Here is an 18076-nt window from a genome sequence, read left to right on the forward strand (position 1 = left end):
TTGACCAGCCTATAGGTAAGGCCCTAACCCTAAGCCTTCAGAGAGAGGACAGTTTGACCAGCCTATAGGTAAGGCCCTAACCCTAAGCCTTCAGAGAGAGGACAGTTTTACCACCCTATAGGTAAGGCCCTAACCCTAAGCCTTCAGAGAGAGGACAGTTTGACCAGCCTATAGGTAAGGCCCTAACCCTAAGCCTTCAGAGAGAGGACAGTTTGACCACCCTATATGTAAGGCCCTAACCCTAAGCCTTCAGAGAGAGGACAGTTTGACCACCCTATAGGTAAGGCCCTAACCCTAAGCCTTCAGAGAGAGGACAGTTTGACCAGCCTATAGGTAAGGCCCTAACCCTAAGCCTTCAGAGAGAGGACAGTTTGACCAGCCTATAGGTAAGGCCCTAACCCTAAGCCTTCAGAGAGAGGACAGTTTGACCAGCCTATAGGTAAGGCCCTAACCCTAAGCCTTCAGAGAGAGGACAGTTTGACCACCCTATAGGTGAGGCCCTAACCCTAAGCCTTCAGAGAGAGGACAGTTTGACCAGCCTACAGGTGAGGCCCTAACCCTAAGCCTTCAGAGAGAGGACAGTTTGACCAGCCTACAGGTGAGGCCCTAAGCCTTCAGAGAGAGGACAGTTTGACCAGCCTATAGGTAAGGACCTAAATCTAAGCCTTCAGAGAGAGGACAGTTTGACCAGCCTGTAGGTGAGGCCCTAAGCCTTCAGAGAGAGGACAGTTTGACCAGCCTATAGGTAAGGCCCTAACCCTAAGCCTTCAGAGAGAGGACAGTTTGACCAGCCTACAGGTGAGGCCCTAAGCCTTCAGAGAGAGGACAGTTTGACCAGCCTATAGGTAAGGACCTAAATCTAAGCCTTCAGAGAGAGGACAGTTTGACCAGCCTGTAGGTGAGGCCCTAAGCCTTCAGAGAGAGGACAGTTTGACCAGCCTATAGGTAAGGCCCTAACCCTAAGCCTTCAGAGAGAGGACAGTTTGACCAGCCTACAGGTGAGGCCCTACGCCTTCAGAGAGAGGACAGTTTGACCAGCCTACAGGTGAGGCCCTAAGCCTTCAGAGAGAGGACAGTTTGACTACCCTATAGGTGAGGTCTTAACCTTAACCCTTCAGAGAGAGGACAGTTTGACCATCCTACAGTTGAGAGCAGGAACCTTCTACCTACGCCACACTACACTCATGCCATGGCCAGTGTTCAATATAAATACAAGGCATTTCCTCCAACCCCCTCTCCTCTCCCTTCTCCCTGCAGTAACTGGTTCCTGTGAGGCTGTAGTGGACCATATCCCAGTAGGTTGTGATGAGCTCCAGCTGAGTCGAGGTGACCTGATTGAGATACAGGGGATGCTACTCCGAAGTCTGGACCTGTTCATAGGAACACACTGCTCTACAGGGAACACTGGCTTCGTACACAAGGCTCACGTGAAGCCACTCAACGCCAAACCACTGTAAGAGCAATACATTTACAATTTTACATTTGAGCCATTTAGCAGACTATCTTATCCAAAGGGTGGTGGGATACTCTTTGAAGAGGTAGGGTTTCAGGTGCTTTCAGAAGATGGACAGGGACTCTGCCTCCCAAGAGACCAGAGGCGGCAGAACGGAGAGCTCGGGTTGGGATGTACGGTTTGAGCATAGCTTGAAGGTTGGGAGGGGCAGTTCCTCTTGCTGTTCTGTAGGTAAGCACCACGTCATGTAGTGGATACGAGCTTCGACTGGAAGCCAGTGGAGTGTGAGGAGGAGCGGGGTGACATGGGAGAACTTAGGAAGGTTGAACACCTGGCGGGCTGCAGCGTTCTGGATAAGTTTCATAGGTTTAATGGCACTGTAAGCGCTACACATTACAGTATTACAATACCATACCACTGTGAGGGCTATACATAACAGTATTACAATACCAAACTACTGTGAGGGCTATACATAACAGTATTACAATACCAAACCACTGTGAGGGCTATACATAACAGTATTACAATACCATACCACTGTGAGGACTATACATTACAGTATTACAATACCAAACCACTGTAAGCACTATACATTACAGTATTACAATACCATACCACTGTGAGGACTATACATTACAGTATTACAATACCAGATCACTGTGAGGACTGTACATTACAGTATTACAATACCAAATCACTCTGAGGACTATACATAACAGTATTACAATACCAAATCACTGTGAGGACTATACATAACAGCATTACAATACCAAATCACTGTGAGGACTATACACTACAGTATTACAATACCAAACCTCCGTTAGGACTATACATAACAGCATTACAATACCAAATCACTGTGAGGACTATACATTACAGTATTACAATACCAAACCTCTGTTAGGACTATACATAACAGTATTACAATACCAAACCTCTGTTAGGACTATACATAACAGTATTACAATACCAAACCACTGTGAGGATTATACATTACAGTATTACAATACCAAACCACTGTGAGGGCTATACATAACAGTATTACAATACCAAACCTCCGTTAGGACTATACATAACAGTATTACAATACCAAACCACTGTGAGGACTATACATTACAGTATTACAATACCAAACCACTGTGAGGACTATACATTACAGTATTACAATACCAAACCACTGTGAGGACTATACATTACAGTATTACAATACCAAACCACTGTGAGGGCTATACATAACAGTATTACAATACCAAACCACTGTGAGGGCTATACATAACAGCATTACAATACCAAACCTCTGTTAGGACTATACATAACAGTATTACAATACCAAACCTCTGTTAGGACTATACATAACAGTATTACAATACCAAACCACTGTGAGGGCTATACATAACAGCATTACAATACCAAACCTCTGTTAGGACTATACATAACAGTATTACAATACCAAACCACTGTGAGGGCTATACATAACAGCATTACAATACCAAACCTCTGTTAGGACTATACATAACAGCATTACAATACCAAACCTCTGTTAGGACTATACATAACAGCATTACAATACCAAACCTCCGTTAGGACTATACATAACAGCATTACAATACCAAACCTCTGTTAGGACTACACATAACAGTATTACAATACCAAACCTCTGTTAGGACTGTACATAACAGTATTACAATACCAAACCTCTGTTAGGACTATACATAACAGCAGTACAATACCAAACCTCTGTTAGGACTACACATAACAGTATTACAATACCAAACCTCTGTTAGGACTATACATAACAGCATTACAATACCAAACCTCTGTTAGGACTATACATAACAGCATTACAATACCAAACCTCCGTTAGGACTATACATAACAGCATTACAATACCAAACCTCTGTTAGGACTACACATAACAGTATTACAATACCAAACCTCTGTTAGGACTGTACATAACAGTATTACAATACCAAACCTCTGTTAGGACTATACATAACAGCAGTACAATACCAAACCTCTGTTAGGACTACACATTACAGTATTACAATACCAAACCTCTGTTAGGACTATACATAACAGTATTACAATACCAAACCTCTGTTAGGACTGTACATAACAGTATTACAATACCAAACCTCTGTTAGGACTACACATTACAGTATTACAATACCAAACCTCTGTTAGGACTACACATTACAGTATTACAATACCAAACCACTATTCGCTTACACTGATTTGGTTGTGAACAGTTATTGTGAACACAAATAGGTGTTTGTTCCACAATAATGTGCTCACAAGTTGTTTGTGCACAATCTAATTTACTCAATTTGTATTTTCTTTCAAAAAACATTTTTATTCACCCGTCAACTCTTCTCAGTCTTCTAGGAACAGTTTAGACCGCAGACAATGTGTCACGTTTTCTGTTCACATTTACATGTTCTATCTGTTTATCTGTTGTCAATAGTAGAGGCTTCAGGTGGAGGGATAGAGGGATGGAGGGATGGAGGAATGGAGGTGTAAAGAGATGGATGGTTGGAGAGATGGGCTGGGATGGAGGGATGGAGGGGTGGTTGAGAGCAGAGTCATTTGGGTGATAATGCTTTCTTTGTCTCTCTCCCCCTCCCTCTCTCTGCCCTCTCTCTACTCTCTCACTCTCGCTCTCTCTTCCTCCCTCTCAGAGATGGACAACTTGTGTTTCTGAGTGAGGAGGAGCGTGCGTCTCTTTCCCAGGTTAACCCCTGCAGTACTGAGCCCAGAGACAGTGGCCTGCTAGAGAGACTCTTCTCCTCTGACATCAGTACTGTCTACAGACTAGGTAGGGGGAGGATCACCCGGTCAATACAGTTTAGGGAATTAATGAGTACTGTCAGACTACTGTAGGTAGAGAGCCATTGTGTTTTACTGAGTACTGTCACTGTAGGTAGAGAACCACTGTGTTTTACTGAGTACTGTCAGACTACTGTAGGTAGAGAACCACTGTGTTTTACTGAGTACTGTCAGACTACTGTAGGTAGAGAACCACTGTGTTTTACTGAGTACTGTCACTGTAGATAAAGAACCACTGTGTTTTACTGAGTACTGTCACTGTAGGTAGGGAACCACTGTGTTAGACTGAGTACTGTCAGACTACTGTAGGTAGAGAACCACTGTGTTTTACTGAGTACTGTCAGACTATTGTAGGTAGGGAACCACTGTGTTTTACTGAGTACTGTCAGACTACTGTAGGTAGGGAACCACTGTGTTAGACTGAGTACTGCCAGACTACTGTAGGTAGGGAACCACTGTGTTAGACTGAGTACTGCCAGACTACTGTAGGTAGGGAACCACTATGTTATACTGAGTACTGTCAGACTACTGTAGGTAGGGAACCACTGTGTTTTACTGAGTACTGTCAGACTACTGTAGGTAGAGAACCACTGTGTTAAACTGAGTACTGTCAATCTACTGTAGGAGAGAACCACTGTGTTTTACTGAGTACTGTCAGACTACTGTAGGTAGGGAACCACTGTGTTAAACTGAGTACTGTCAGACTACTGTAGGTAGGGAACCACTGTGTTTTACTGAGTACTGTCAGACTACTGTAGGTAGAGAACCACTGTGTTAAACTGAGTACTGTCAGACTACTGTAGGTAGAGAACCACTGTGTTTTACTGAGTACTGTCAGACTACTGTAGGTAGAGAACCACTGTGTTAAACTGAGTACTGTCAGACTACTGTAGGTAGAGAACCACTGTGTTTTACTGAGTACTGTCACTGTAGATAAAGAACCACTGTGTTTTACTGAGTACTGTCAGACTACTGTAGGTAGAGAACCACTGTGTTTTACTGAGTACTGTCAGACTACTGTAGGTAGAGAACCACTGTGTTAAACTGAGTACTGTCAGACTACTGTAGGTAGGGAACCACTGTGTTTTACTGAGTACTGTCAGACTACTGTAGGTAGAGAACCACTGTGTTTTACTGAGTACTGTCAGACTACTGTAGGTAGAGAACCACTGTGTTTTACTGAGTACTGTCAGACTACTGCAGGTAGGGAACCACTGTGTTTTTCTGAGTACTGTCAGACTACTGTAGGTAGAGAACCACTGTGTTAAACTGAGTACTGTCAATCTACTGTAGGTAGAGAACCACTGTGTTTTACTGAGTACTCTCACTGTAGATAAAGAACCACTGTGTTTTACTGAGTACTGTCAGACTACTGTAGGTAGAGAACCACTGTGTTTTACTGAGTACTGTCAGGCTATTGTAGGTAGGGAACCACTGTGTTTTACTGAGTACTGTCAGACTACTGTAGGTAGAGAACCACTGTGTTAGACTGAGTACTGTCAGACTACTGTAGGTAGAGAACCACTGTGTTAAACTGAGTACTGTCAATCTACTGTAGGTAGAGAACCACTGTGTTTTACTGAGTACTGTCAGGCTATTGTAGGTAGGGAACCACTGTGTTTTACTGAGTACTGTCAGGCTATTGTAGGTAGAGAACCACTGTGTTTTACTGAGTACTGTCAGACTACTGTAGGTAGAGAACCACTGTGTTAGACTGAGTACTGTCAATCTACTGTAGGTAGAGAACCACTGTGTTTTACTGAGTACTGTCAGACTACTGTAGGTAGAGAACCACTGTGTTTTACTGAGTACTGTCAGGCTATTGTAGGTAGGGAACCACTGTGTTTTACTGAGTACTGTCAGACTACTGTAGGTAGAGAACCACTGTGTTAGACTGATTACTGTCAGACTACTGTAGGTAGAGAACCACTGTGTTAAACTGAGTACTGTCAATCTACTGTAGGTAGAGAACTACTGTGTTTTACTGAGTACTGTCAGACTACTGTAGGTAGAGAACCACTGTGTTAAACTGAGTACTGTCAGACTATTGTAGGTAGGGAACCACTGTGTTTTACTGAGTACTGTCAGACTACTGTAGGTAGAGAACCACTGTGTTAAACTGAGTACTGTCAGACTACTGTAGGTAGAGAACCACTGTGTTTTACTGAGTACTGTCAGACTACTGTAGGTAGAGAACCACTGTGTTTTACTGAGTACTGTCAGACTATTGTAGGTAGGGAACCACTGTGTTTTACTGAGTACTGTCAGACTATTGTAGGTAGAGAACCACTGTGTTTGTATGTATGTAAACATTTGTTATTGTGAAAAGGTGGTTAAATATAGGCATGTTTTCTTCCCACAGACAGACTGGATCAGTCTGATTTTACGTACATCAGAAACCAACCTAAACAAGGTTAGTAATACGTTATCTAAATAACAAGGTAGTGTTATGTTTATCATAGTGAAAACGTTGTTTATCAGATTCTTAATACAGCTGAATGGTAGAGTACTGTTTAGAGGCCATTATAAACTGTGTGGTTCCAGCCCTGAATGCTGATTGGCTGACAGCTGTGGTATATCAGACCGTACACCACGGGTGTGACAAAACTGTATTTTTACTGCTCTAATTACGTCGGTAACCAGTTTATAATAGCAATTAGGCTCCTTAGGGGTTTGTGGTTAATGGCCAATATACCACAGCTAAGGGCTGTGTCCAGAAGAACAGCCCTTAGCCGTGGTATATTGGCCATATACCAAACTCCCTCGTGCCTTATTGCTTATATCCTTCTGTCTCAGTCAAAGCCAATAACATTTTCTCCTGACAGCTGTGATGTTTAGGAAACAATAGAGAGAACAGGGAACTCTATACGAAGTCAAACTCTTGACTTTTCTTCCCTGTTTAGGAGTAGAGTAGGAAACTAATAATGTTTAACTTTTTGCATACATGACATTTTACAAGGGATAGAATATTGTATTATTTTGTTGAGAAGGCAGGATACACATTGCTGCACCAAGCTGGACTGCTTGTACAATTTACTTTGACAGCCAAGGATGTTTCATAGCTACATTTCTAATGCAATTCTAATGCAATACATTTCTAATGCAATTCTAATGCAATACATTTCTAATGCAATTCTAATGCAATACATTTCTAAGGCATTGAGTTTCATATGCAGTGTGTCTGAACCCTTACGCTCAGTGTTCATATCTTTCTCTCTCAGAGCATAAGCCCCCCACCAGCACCCGGCAGTCCATCATCTCAGAGAAGAATGACGCTACACTCCCATACCACTCCTCCTACGCATCCCAGAATGCTTTAGGACGTGGAGGTGACGGGGAGCTGCTGTCCTTCAGTCTGGACAACACCTTCAAAGAGATGAACGAGTTCCAGGAAGACCCATACCTTTTCCTGGAGGAAAGGAGCTGGGAGGGCGAGGAGTCGGAGATCTGTGACCCCACCTTGAGCCTGCTCAACATGCATCACTTTCAGGTGAGAGGTCACAGGTTCACTGTTTAGAAATGGAAGGATTTAGACCTTTCTGGTTCATACAGTTCACTTGTGTTTGTTTATTCATTCATTCAAGCACTGTTGATTGGCAATAAAGTACTCTATCCTCTCCTCTCCTCTCCTCTCCTCTCCTCTCCTCTCCTCTCCTCTCCTCTCCTCTCCTCTCCTCTCCTCTCCTCTCCTCTCCTCTCCTCTCCTCTCCTCTCCTCCAGGAGGAGTTCCTGCCCCTGTATGACCTCCACCACTCATTCCTCTGGCTGACGTTCTCAGGGCAGAGTGAGGAGGAGTTACTGGGCCACCTGGAGATTGTCAGGGAGGGGGCCAAGAGATCGGGCATGGCCTGGGCACACCGACGGGCATGCTTCCTACTGGGGAGGCTCTGCGCCAAGAAGCTCAAGTACTCCCAGGTAGGGCAGAAGGGAGGAACACTAGAGTAGGCATACATGGACACAGCACACACACACACACACACACACACACACACGCACGCACGCACGCACGCACGCACGCACGCACGCACGCACGCACGCACACACACACACACACACACACACACACACACACACACACACACACACACACACACACACACACACACACACACACACACACACACACACACACACACACATGTACAAACACATACATTTATGCATGCACTCACACACAAAAACACACATGCATAACATGAGCGTGCTCTTAAATGTACTTCAATGTCCTTTTCGCACCCCTTTGTCCCAGGCCCGTGTGTATTACGAGGAAGCCCTTGGAGTCTCTGTCGACGGTTTCTCTGACCTACCTTTCCTCATCGCCCTGTACACCAACCTCACAGCCGTCTACCTCAAACAGAAGATGGCCGACAAGCTGCCCCCGACCCTGGAGAAGGCCAGTGCTCTGCTCCTCTGCCTCCCCAGCCACACCTTCACCTCCCTGGATGAGTTTGAGCTGCTGAAGCTTGTGCTGCGGAGGTCTATGGTGGAAGGGGACAAGCACCTGGAGGCACGGGCTTGCTACCTCACTGCCAGCCTCTTCCTCCTCCTTAGGTTGGTGTTGTCTGTGTTGTCAATGCTCCCAAATGGCATCCAATTCCCTATATAATGCAATACTTTTGACCAGGTCCCATAGTGCTCTGGTCAAAGGTAATGTACTACATAGGGAATAAGGATGCCATTTTGGACACAACCTATGTCCCTTGTTTTTCTATATTTTTAATACACACACTGTATCACTTTTATGTGATTGTTGTATAATTAAAAGTTTGACCTCCCGGGCGGCGCAGTGGTCTGCATCGCAGTGCTAGCTGTGCCACCAGAGACTCTGGGTTCGAGCCCAGGCTCTGTCGCAGCCGGCCGCGACCGGGAGGTCCGTGGGGCGACGCACAGGCCGGTAGGGATATCCTTGTTTCATCGGGCACTAGCGACTCCTGTGGCGGGCCGGGCGCAGAGTGCGCTGACAAGGTTGCTATGTTTATGGTGTATCCTCCGACACATTGGTGTGGCTGGCTTCTGGGTAGGTTGCGCGCTGTGTTAAGAAGCAGTGTGGCTTGGTTGGGTTGTGTTTCGGGAAGACGCATAGCTCTCGACCTTCATCTCTCCCGAGACCGTACGGGAGTTGCAGATATGAGACAAGACACTAACTACTAACAATTGGATACCATGAAAAAGGGGGTAAAAAAAGAAATAAAAGTTTGTTATAAATCAAGAATATAATCATTATTATTATTTCAATAATTAATATAGAAAGATAGATGACGCCCTGCCCTTCGTGGAGCGTCTCCAGTTCCTCACCGTTACCCTGTCTGCTGAGAAGGGACGCCCCATCGCCCCCCTGGACCTCAACTGGCTTCTGTCCCGTCTCTACCACCGTAAATACATGCCCTACCTGGCCCTGGCATCACTCAGCCTGGACACTGGACAGGACCACTCACTACAGGATGCCTTCCACAGGATAGAACTGTTCAGCAGGAACTCGGTAGGCTATGGTTTGTTTGTTAAGCAATCACATGCTAATGTTTCAAAAACAAATGAAATATTACTACACAGTATACAATAGACTGGACCCTGTCTTTCAAAGATAATTAGTAAAAATCCAAATAACTTCACAGATCTTGATTGTAAAGGGTTTAAACACTGTTTCCCATGCTTGTTCAATGAACCATAAACAATGAATGAACATGCACCTGTGGAACGGTCGTTAAGACACTAACACCTTACAGACGGTAGGCAATTAAGGTCACAGTTATGAAAACTTAGGACACTGAAGAGGCCTTTCTACTGACTCTGAAAAACACCAAAAGAAAGATGCCCAGGGTCCCTGCTCATCTGCGTGAACGTGCCTTAGGCATGCTGCAAGGAGGCATGAGAACTCTCAGATGTGGCCAGGGCAATAAATTGCAATGTTCGTAATGTGAGAAGCCTAAGACAGCTCTACAGGGAGACAGGACGGACAGTTGATGGATGATCAACCGCAGTGGCAGACCACGTGTAACAACACCTGCACAGGATCGGTACATCCGAACATCACACCTGTGGGACAGGTACAGGACGGCAACAACAACTGCCTGAGTTACACAAGGAACGCACAATCCCTCCATCAGTGCTCAGACTGTCCGCAATAGGCTGAGAGAGGCTGTACTGAGGGCTTGTAGGCCTGTTGTAAGGCAGGTCCTCACCAGACATCACCGGTAACAACGTCGCCTATGGGCACAAACCCACCGTCACTGGACCAGACAGGACTGGCAAAAAGGGCTCTTCACTGACGAGTCGCGGTTTTGTCTCACCAGGGGTGATGGTCGGATTCGTGTTTATCGTTGAAGGAATGAGCGTTACAAAGAGGCCTGTACTCTGGAGCAGGATCGACTTGGAGGTGAAGGGTCTGTCATGGTCTGGGGCAGTGTGTCACAGCATCATCGGACTGAGCTTGTTGTCATTGCAGAGATCCTCCTCCCTCATGTGGTACCCTTCCTGCAGGCTCATCCTGACATGACCCTCCAGCATGACAATGCCACCAGTTATACTGCTTGTTCTGTGCGTGATTTCCTGCAAGACAGGAATGTCAGTGTTCTGCCATGGCCAGCGAAGAGCCTGGATCTCAATCCCATTGAGCACGTCTGGGACCTGTTGGATCGGAGGGCGAGGGCTAGGGACATTCCCCCCAGAAATTTCCGGGAACTTGCAGGTGCCTTGGTGGAAGAGTGGGGGTAACATCTCACAGCAAGTACTTGCAAATCTGGTGCAGTCCATGAGGAGGAGATGCACTGCAGTACTTAATGCAGCTGGTGGCCATACCTGATACTGACTGTTACTTTTGATTTTGACACCCCCCTTTGTTCAGGACAGTTTATGTCTCAGTTGTTGATTCTTGTTATGTACATACAAATATTTACATATGTTAAGTTTGCTGAAAATAAACGCAGTTGACAGTGAAAGGACGTGTCTTTTTTTTCAGAGTTTTTAATTCTTCAAATGTTTTACATATAAATGTTTCATAGGTGCGTCTGAACCCGCGATGGAAAGAGGGAACGTCTCTTCTCCCAGCCCAGATCGTGGTGTACCTGCAGCAGGCTCTGGCAATTGCGGAGCGGGCTGACGACCTTAAGACCCAGAGAGACCTATGTCTGGGCCTGGCCTGTGTTTACCAGCAACACGGGGCCCTGGAGAAGGCCCTGCCCTGTGCCCAGCAGGCTGTACAGACCGGGGGAGGTATCAACGAGGAGGAGGGGTTTGAGGCGTCAGTACTGCTGGGATGGCTGTTAGTCCTGACGGGACAGCCTGAGAGGGCAAAGAAAACCTTGCAGCCACTATTACAGTCACTACAGGTAATTACAGTCACTACTTGTAACTACAGTCTCTACAGGTAACTAAAATCACTACATGTAAGTACAGTCTCTACCGGCAACTACAGTCTCTCTGGTAATTACAGTCTCTACAGGTACCTACAGTCTCTCTGGTAACTACAGTCATAACAGGTAACTAAAATCACTACAGGTAACTATACTCTCTACAGGTAACTACAGTCTCTCTGGTAACTACAGTCTCTCTGGTAACTACTGTCTCTACAGGTAACTACAGTCTCTCTGGTAACTATAGTCTCTCTGGTAACTATTGTCTCTACTGGTAACTACAGTCTCTCTGGTAACTACAGTCTCTCTGGTAACTACTGTCTCTACTGGTAACTACAGTCTCTCTGGTAACTACAGTCTCTCTGGTAACTACTGTCACTACAGGTAACTACAGTCTCTACAGGTAACTACAGTCTCTACAGGTAACTACTGTCACTACAGGTAACTACAGTCTCTACAGGTAACTACAGTCACTACAGGTAACTACAGTCTCTACAGGTAACTACTGTCACTACAGGTAACTACAGTCTCTACAGGTAACTACAGTCACTACAGGTAACTACAGTCTCTTCAGGTAACTACAGTCTCTTCAGGTAACTACTGTCACTACAGGTAACTACAGTCTCTACAGGTAACTACAGTCTCTACAGGTAACATTATCATTATCTCTACAATATTATGAGTATCATCATCACAACCAACATTGACCTCTAGTCTCTACCCACTACGTTTAGCTCTGAAAGAACTGGTCAGATGGAACAGGGTAGTAGCTCCGCCTTGCCACATGCTCGTGGACTTGTAAAGATCTTGTAATCAATGAAATCAATCAAACCTCTATCTCCTTTCTTTCCTTGCAGGGAACCGACAGCCCGACCCAGAGGGGAGTGATCCACAACCTGCTGGCTCTGTGTCTGCGGCAGCAGGGTGGCATCCCCGAGGCCGGCAGCCACCTCCACCACGCCCTCACCATCTCCAGGGAGAGTGGCAACCAGAGGAACCAGGCCCTGGCCCTCGCCAACCTGGGCTGCCTGGCACTGGGCGTGGGGGCACCCACACTGGCAGAACGATTCCTATTCAGGTCAGCAAGGAGGGAGGGTGTGTGGGGCTGAGGGGGCAGTGGGTCAGAAGTGTGTGTGTGTGTGTGTGTGTGTGTGTGTGTGTGTGTGTGTGTGTGTGTGTGTGTGTGTGTGTGTGTGTGTGTGTGTGTGTGTGTGTGTGTGTGTGTGTGTGTGTTGGTGCGTGTGTGTGTGTGTGTGTGTGTGTATACAGTAGGTGACTGCGTACATGCGTGCGTGTTACATTTGTAAAAATATGAATCCTTTCCTGGTCGAGTTAGTTTCTGCATCTCTACATGGTTGTAGCCTGTTAAATGAGAGGGACTGTTTCCTACTGTATGTCCCTCAGGTCTCTGGGGTTGTAGCCTGTTAAATGAGAGGGACTGTTTCCTACTGTATGTCCCTCAGGTCTCTGTGGTTGTAGCCTGTTAAATGAGAGGGACTGTTTCCTACTGTATGTCCCTCAGGTCTCTGTGGTTGTAGCCTGTTAAATGAGAGGGACTGTTTCCTACTGTATGTCCCTCAGGTCTCTGTGGTTGTAGCCTGTTAAATGAGAGGGACTGTTTCCTACTGTATGTCCCTCAGGTCTCTGTGGTTGTAGCCTGTTAAATGAGTGGGATTGTTTCCTACTGTATGTCCCTCAGGTCTCTGTGGTTGTAGCCTGTTAAATGAGAGGGACTGTTTGCTACTGTATGTCCCTCAGGTCTCTGTGGTTGTAGCCTGTTAAATGAGAGGGACTGTTTCCTACTGTATGTCCCTCAGGTCTCTGTGGTTGTAGCCTGTTAAATGAGAGGGACTGTTTCCTACTGTATGTCCCTCAGGTCTCTGTGGTTGTAGCCTGTTAAATGAGAAGGACTGTTTCCTACTGTATGTCCCTCAGGTCTCTGTGGTTGTTCCTGGAGATCTGGGAGAGTCCCGTTGACGAGGAGCACGTCCAGACCTACCTATGGTTGGGGCGGAGCTACAAGGACAGGGGGAGGAGCCAGGACGCCAAGCTGTGTTATGAGATGGGCCTCCTCATCTCCCTCCAGGCCAGGAACCTACCCAGTGAGTTACCTTAACCCTAACCCTCCACACCAGGAACCTACCCAGTAAATATCACTGTCAAAACTAACCAGAAACCTAAACCTAACCTTAACGCTAGTTCAACAAAACTACGAAAGATAACAACCAATCACGATCATGTAAATCAAAAGAAGCTACTATCTGAACTTTTGCCTCTGTCTTCTGTCCTCTTCTGTCTCTGTCCTCTGTCCTCTTGTGTGTCTGTCCTCTTGTGTCTTCTGTCCTCTGGTGTCTCTGTCCTCTGGTGTCTCTTGCCTCTGTCATTTTGTGTCTCTGTCCTCTTGTGTCTCTGTCCTCTTGTTTCTATGTCCTCTTGTGTCTCTGTCATCTGGTGTCTCTGTCCCCTTGTGTCGCTGTCCTCTGTCTTCTGTCCTCTTGTGTCTCTGTCCTCTGGTGTCTCTGTCTTCGTGTGTCTCTGTCCTCTGTCCTCTTGTGTCTGTCCTCTTGTGTCTCTGTCCTATTACGTCCTCTGCCCTCTGTGTCCTCTTGTGTCGGTCCTCTGTTATCTTGTGTCTCTGTCCTCTGGTGTCTGTGCTCTGTCATTTTGTGTCTCTGTCCTCTTGTGTCTCTGTCCTCTTGTTTCTCTGTTCTTGTGTGTCTCTGTCATCTGGTGTCTCTGTCTCTTGTGTCTCTGTCCTCTGTCCTCTTGTGTGTCTGTCCTCTTGTGTATCTGTCCTCTGTCTTCTGTCCTCTTGTGTCTCTGTCCTCTTGTGTCTCTGTCCTCTTGTTTCTCTGTTCTTGTGTGTCTCTGTCATCTGGTGTCTATGTCTCTTGTGTCTCTGTCCTCTGTCCTCTTGTGTCTCTGTCCTCTTGTGTCTCTGTCCTCTGTCTTCTGTCCTCTTGTGTCTCTGTCCTCTTGTGTCTCTGTCCTCTTGTGTCTCTGTCCTCTTGTGTCTCTGTCCTCTGTCCTCTTGTGTCTCTGTCCTCTTGTGTCTCTGTCTTATGTCTTCTGTCTTCTGTCTTCTGTCCTCTGTATTCTGTCCTCTGTCCTCTTGTGTCTCTGTCCTCTTGTGTCTGTGTCTTCTGTCCTCTGTATTCTGTCTTCTGTCCTCTTGTGTATCTATCCTCTTATGTCTCTGTCCTATGTCCTCTTGTGTCTATCCTGTGTCCTATTGTGTCTCTGTCCTCTTGTGTCTTTGTCCTCTTGTGTGTGTCTCTCTCTCTCTCTCTCTAGGTCAGATGGTGGTGGCTGAAGTCCTGAGTCGTCACTATGCAGACGTGCTGCTGTATGGACAGAGTATCCTCTACTATGAGCACTGTGTGTCTGTGTCCAGGGACCTGAAGGACAAGAGACTAGAGGGAGAATATCTAGAGATCCTCAGCAGCCTCTACCTCTCCCTCAATACTGAGAAGTATGTTTATATATATGTCTGTCTCTACCTCTCCCTCGATACTGAGAAGTATGTTTATATATCTGTCTGTCTCTACCTCTCCCTCAATACTGAGAAGTAGGTTTATATCTCTGTCTGTCTCTACCTCTCCCTCGATACTGAGAAGTAGGTTTATATATCTGTCTGTCTCTACTTCTCCCTCAATACTGAGAAGTATGTTTATATATATATGTCTGTCTCTACTTCTCCCTCAATACTGAGAAGTAGGTTTATATATCTGTCTGTCTCTACCTCTCCCTCAATACTGAGAAGTAGGTTTATATATCTGTCTGTCTCTACCTCTCCCTCAATACTGAGAAGTAGGTTTATATCTCTGTCTGTCTCTACCTCTCCCTCAATACTGAGAAGTAGGTTTATATATCTGTCTGTCTCTACTTCTCCCTCGATACTGAGAAGTAGGTTTATATATATATGTCTGTCTCTACCTCTCCCTCAATACTGAGAAGTATGTTTATATATATATGTCTGTCTCTACTTCTCCCTCAATACTGAGAAGTAGGTTTATATATCTGTCTGTCTCTACTTCTCCCTCAATACTGAGAAGTATGTTTATATATATCTGTCTGTCTCTACCTCTCCCTCAATACTGAGAAGTAGGTTTATATATCTGTCTGTCTCTACCTCTCCCTCAATACTGAGAAGTATGTTTATATATATATGTCTGTCTCTACTTCTCCCTCAATACTGAGAAGTATGTTTATATATCTGTCTGTCTCTACCTCTCCCTCAATACTGAGAAGTATGTTTATATATATATGTCTGTCTCTACTTCTCCCTCAATACTGAGAAGTAGGTTTATATATCTGTCTGTCTCTACCTCTCCCTCAATACTGAGAAGTATGTTTATATATCTGTCTGTCTCTACCTCTCCCTCAATACTGAGAAGTAGGTTTATATATCTGTCTGTCTCTACCTCTCCCTCAATACTGAGAAGTATGTTTATATATATATGTCTGTCTCTACCTCTCCCTCAATACTGAGAAGTAGGTTTATATATATGTCTGTCTCTACCTCTCCCTCAATACTGAGAAGTAGGTTTATATATATGTCTGTCTCTACCTCTCCCTCAATACTGAGAAGTAGGTTTATATATATGTCTGTCTCTACCTCTCCCTCAATACTGAGAAGTATGTTTATATATCTGTCTGTCTCTACCTCTCCCTCAATACTGAGAAGTATGTTTATATATATATGTCTGTCTCTACTTCTCCCTCAATACTGAGAAGTAGGTTTATATATCTGTCTGTCTCTACCTCTCCCTCAATACTGAGAAGTATGTTTATATATATATGTCTGTCTCTACTTCTCCCTCAATACTGAGAAGTAGGTTTATATATCTGTCTGTCTCTACCTCTCCCTCAATACTGAGAAGTAGGTTTATATATCTGTCTGTCTCTACCTCTCCCTCAATACTGAGAAGTAGGTTTATATATCTGTCTGTCTCTACCTCTCCCTCAATACTGAGAAGTAGGTTTATATATCTGTCTGTCTCTACCTCTCCCTCAATACTGAGAAGTAGGTTTATATATCTGTCTGTCTCTACCTCTCCCTCAATACTGAGAAGTAGGTTTATATATCTGTCTGTCTCTACCTCTCCCTCAATACTGAGAAGTATGTTTATATATATATGTCTGTCTCTACTTCTCCCTCAATACTGAGAAGTAGGTTTATATATCTGTCTGTCTCTACCTCTCCCTCAATACTGAGAAGTAGGTTTATATATCTGTCTGTCTCTACCTCTCCCTCAATACTGAGAAGTATGTTTATATATATATGTCTGTCTCTACTTCTCCCTCAATACTGAGAAGTAGGTTTATATATCTGTCTGTCTCTACCTCTCCCTCAATACTGAGAAGTATGTTTATATATATATGTCTGTCTCTACTTCTCCCTCAATACTGAGAAGTAGGTTTATATATCTGTCTGTCTCTACCTCTCCCTCAATACTGAGAAGTAGGTTTATATCTCTGTCTGTCTCTACCTCTCCCTCAATATATCTTTATATATATCTGTCTAAATTTCGATCTCTCTCTCTGTCTTTCACTCTCTCTATCTCCCTCTCTCTGTCCCTATCAACACTGCAAAATAACTGCTTTTGAGTGAATTTCTGTTTTGCTATTCTCAGGTCATTGAGGAAGTCACTGAACTACACTAAGCAGAGTCTGAGGATTAATAAAGTTATTAAATTCAAACAGATCATCAAGGAAGTCTCTGGACTACAGTAAGCAGAGTCTACGTATCTCCATCGACCTGGGGAAGAAGGAGGAAGAGTCAGAGACCTGGCTTCAGGTGGGACGCATCTACTACCTCATCCATGAAGACGAACTGGCAGACATGTACCTACAGGTGAGTTCAGAGAGAGAGAGGGGGATGAGAGGGGAGAGAGGGAGAGAGGGAGAGAGAGACAGAGACAGAGACAGAGAGAGAGAGAGAGAGAGAGAGAGAGAGAGAGAGAGAGAGAGAGAGAGAGAGAGAGAGAGAGAGAGAGAGAGAGAGAGAGAGAGAGAGAGAGAGAGAGAGAGAGAGAGAGAGAGAGAGAGAGAGAGAGAGAGAGAGAGAGAGAGAGAGAGAGAGAGAGAGAGAGAGAGAGAGGGGACATCTACTACCTCATCCATGAAGACGAACTGGCGGACATGTACCTACAGGTGAGTTCAGAGAGAGAGAGGGGGATGAGAGGGGAGAGAGGGAGAGAGAGACAGAGAGAGAGAGAGAGAGAGAGAGAGAGAGAGAGGGGGATGAGAGGGGAGAGGGGGAGAGAGAGACAGAGAGAGAGAGAGAGGGGACATCTACTACCTCATCCACAAAGAGGAATTTGCTGACAGGACCCCTCACTGTGGGAGAAGGGGAGGGAGGGAGGACAAGAAGAGCAGGCAAAGAAGAGAGAAAAAGGGAAGTAGATTTGTGTCCCCATGTGTGCCTGCATAAACATTATGGACT

General features: G+C 45.2%; 1 pseudogene; it reads left to right on the forward strand.

Annotated features, from left to right (window-relative positions):
• The window catches only part of LOC129858419 (SH3 domain and tetratricopeptide repeat-containing protein 2-like), an 82497-nt pseudogene that overhangs the window by 55457 nt on the left and 8964 nt on the right, over positions 1–18076 (forward strand).

This window comes from Salvelinus fontinalis, chromosome 6 (genome assembly GCF_029448725.1).
Source record: "Salvelinus fontinalis isolate EN_2023a chromosome 6, ASM2944872v1, whole genome shotgun sequence".
NCBI lineage: Eukaryota > Metazoa > Chordata > Actinopteri > Salmoniformes > Salmonidae > Salvelinus > Salvelinus fontinalis.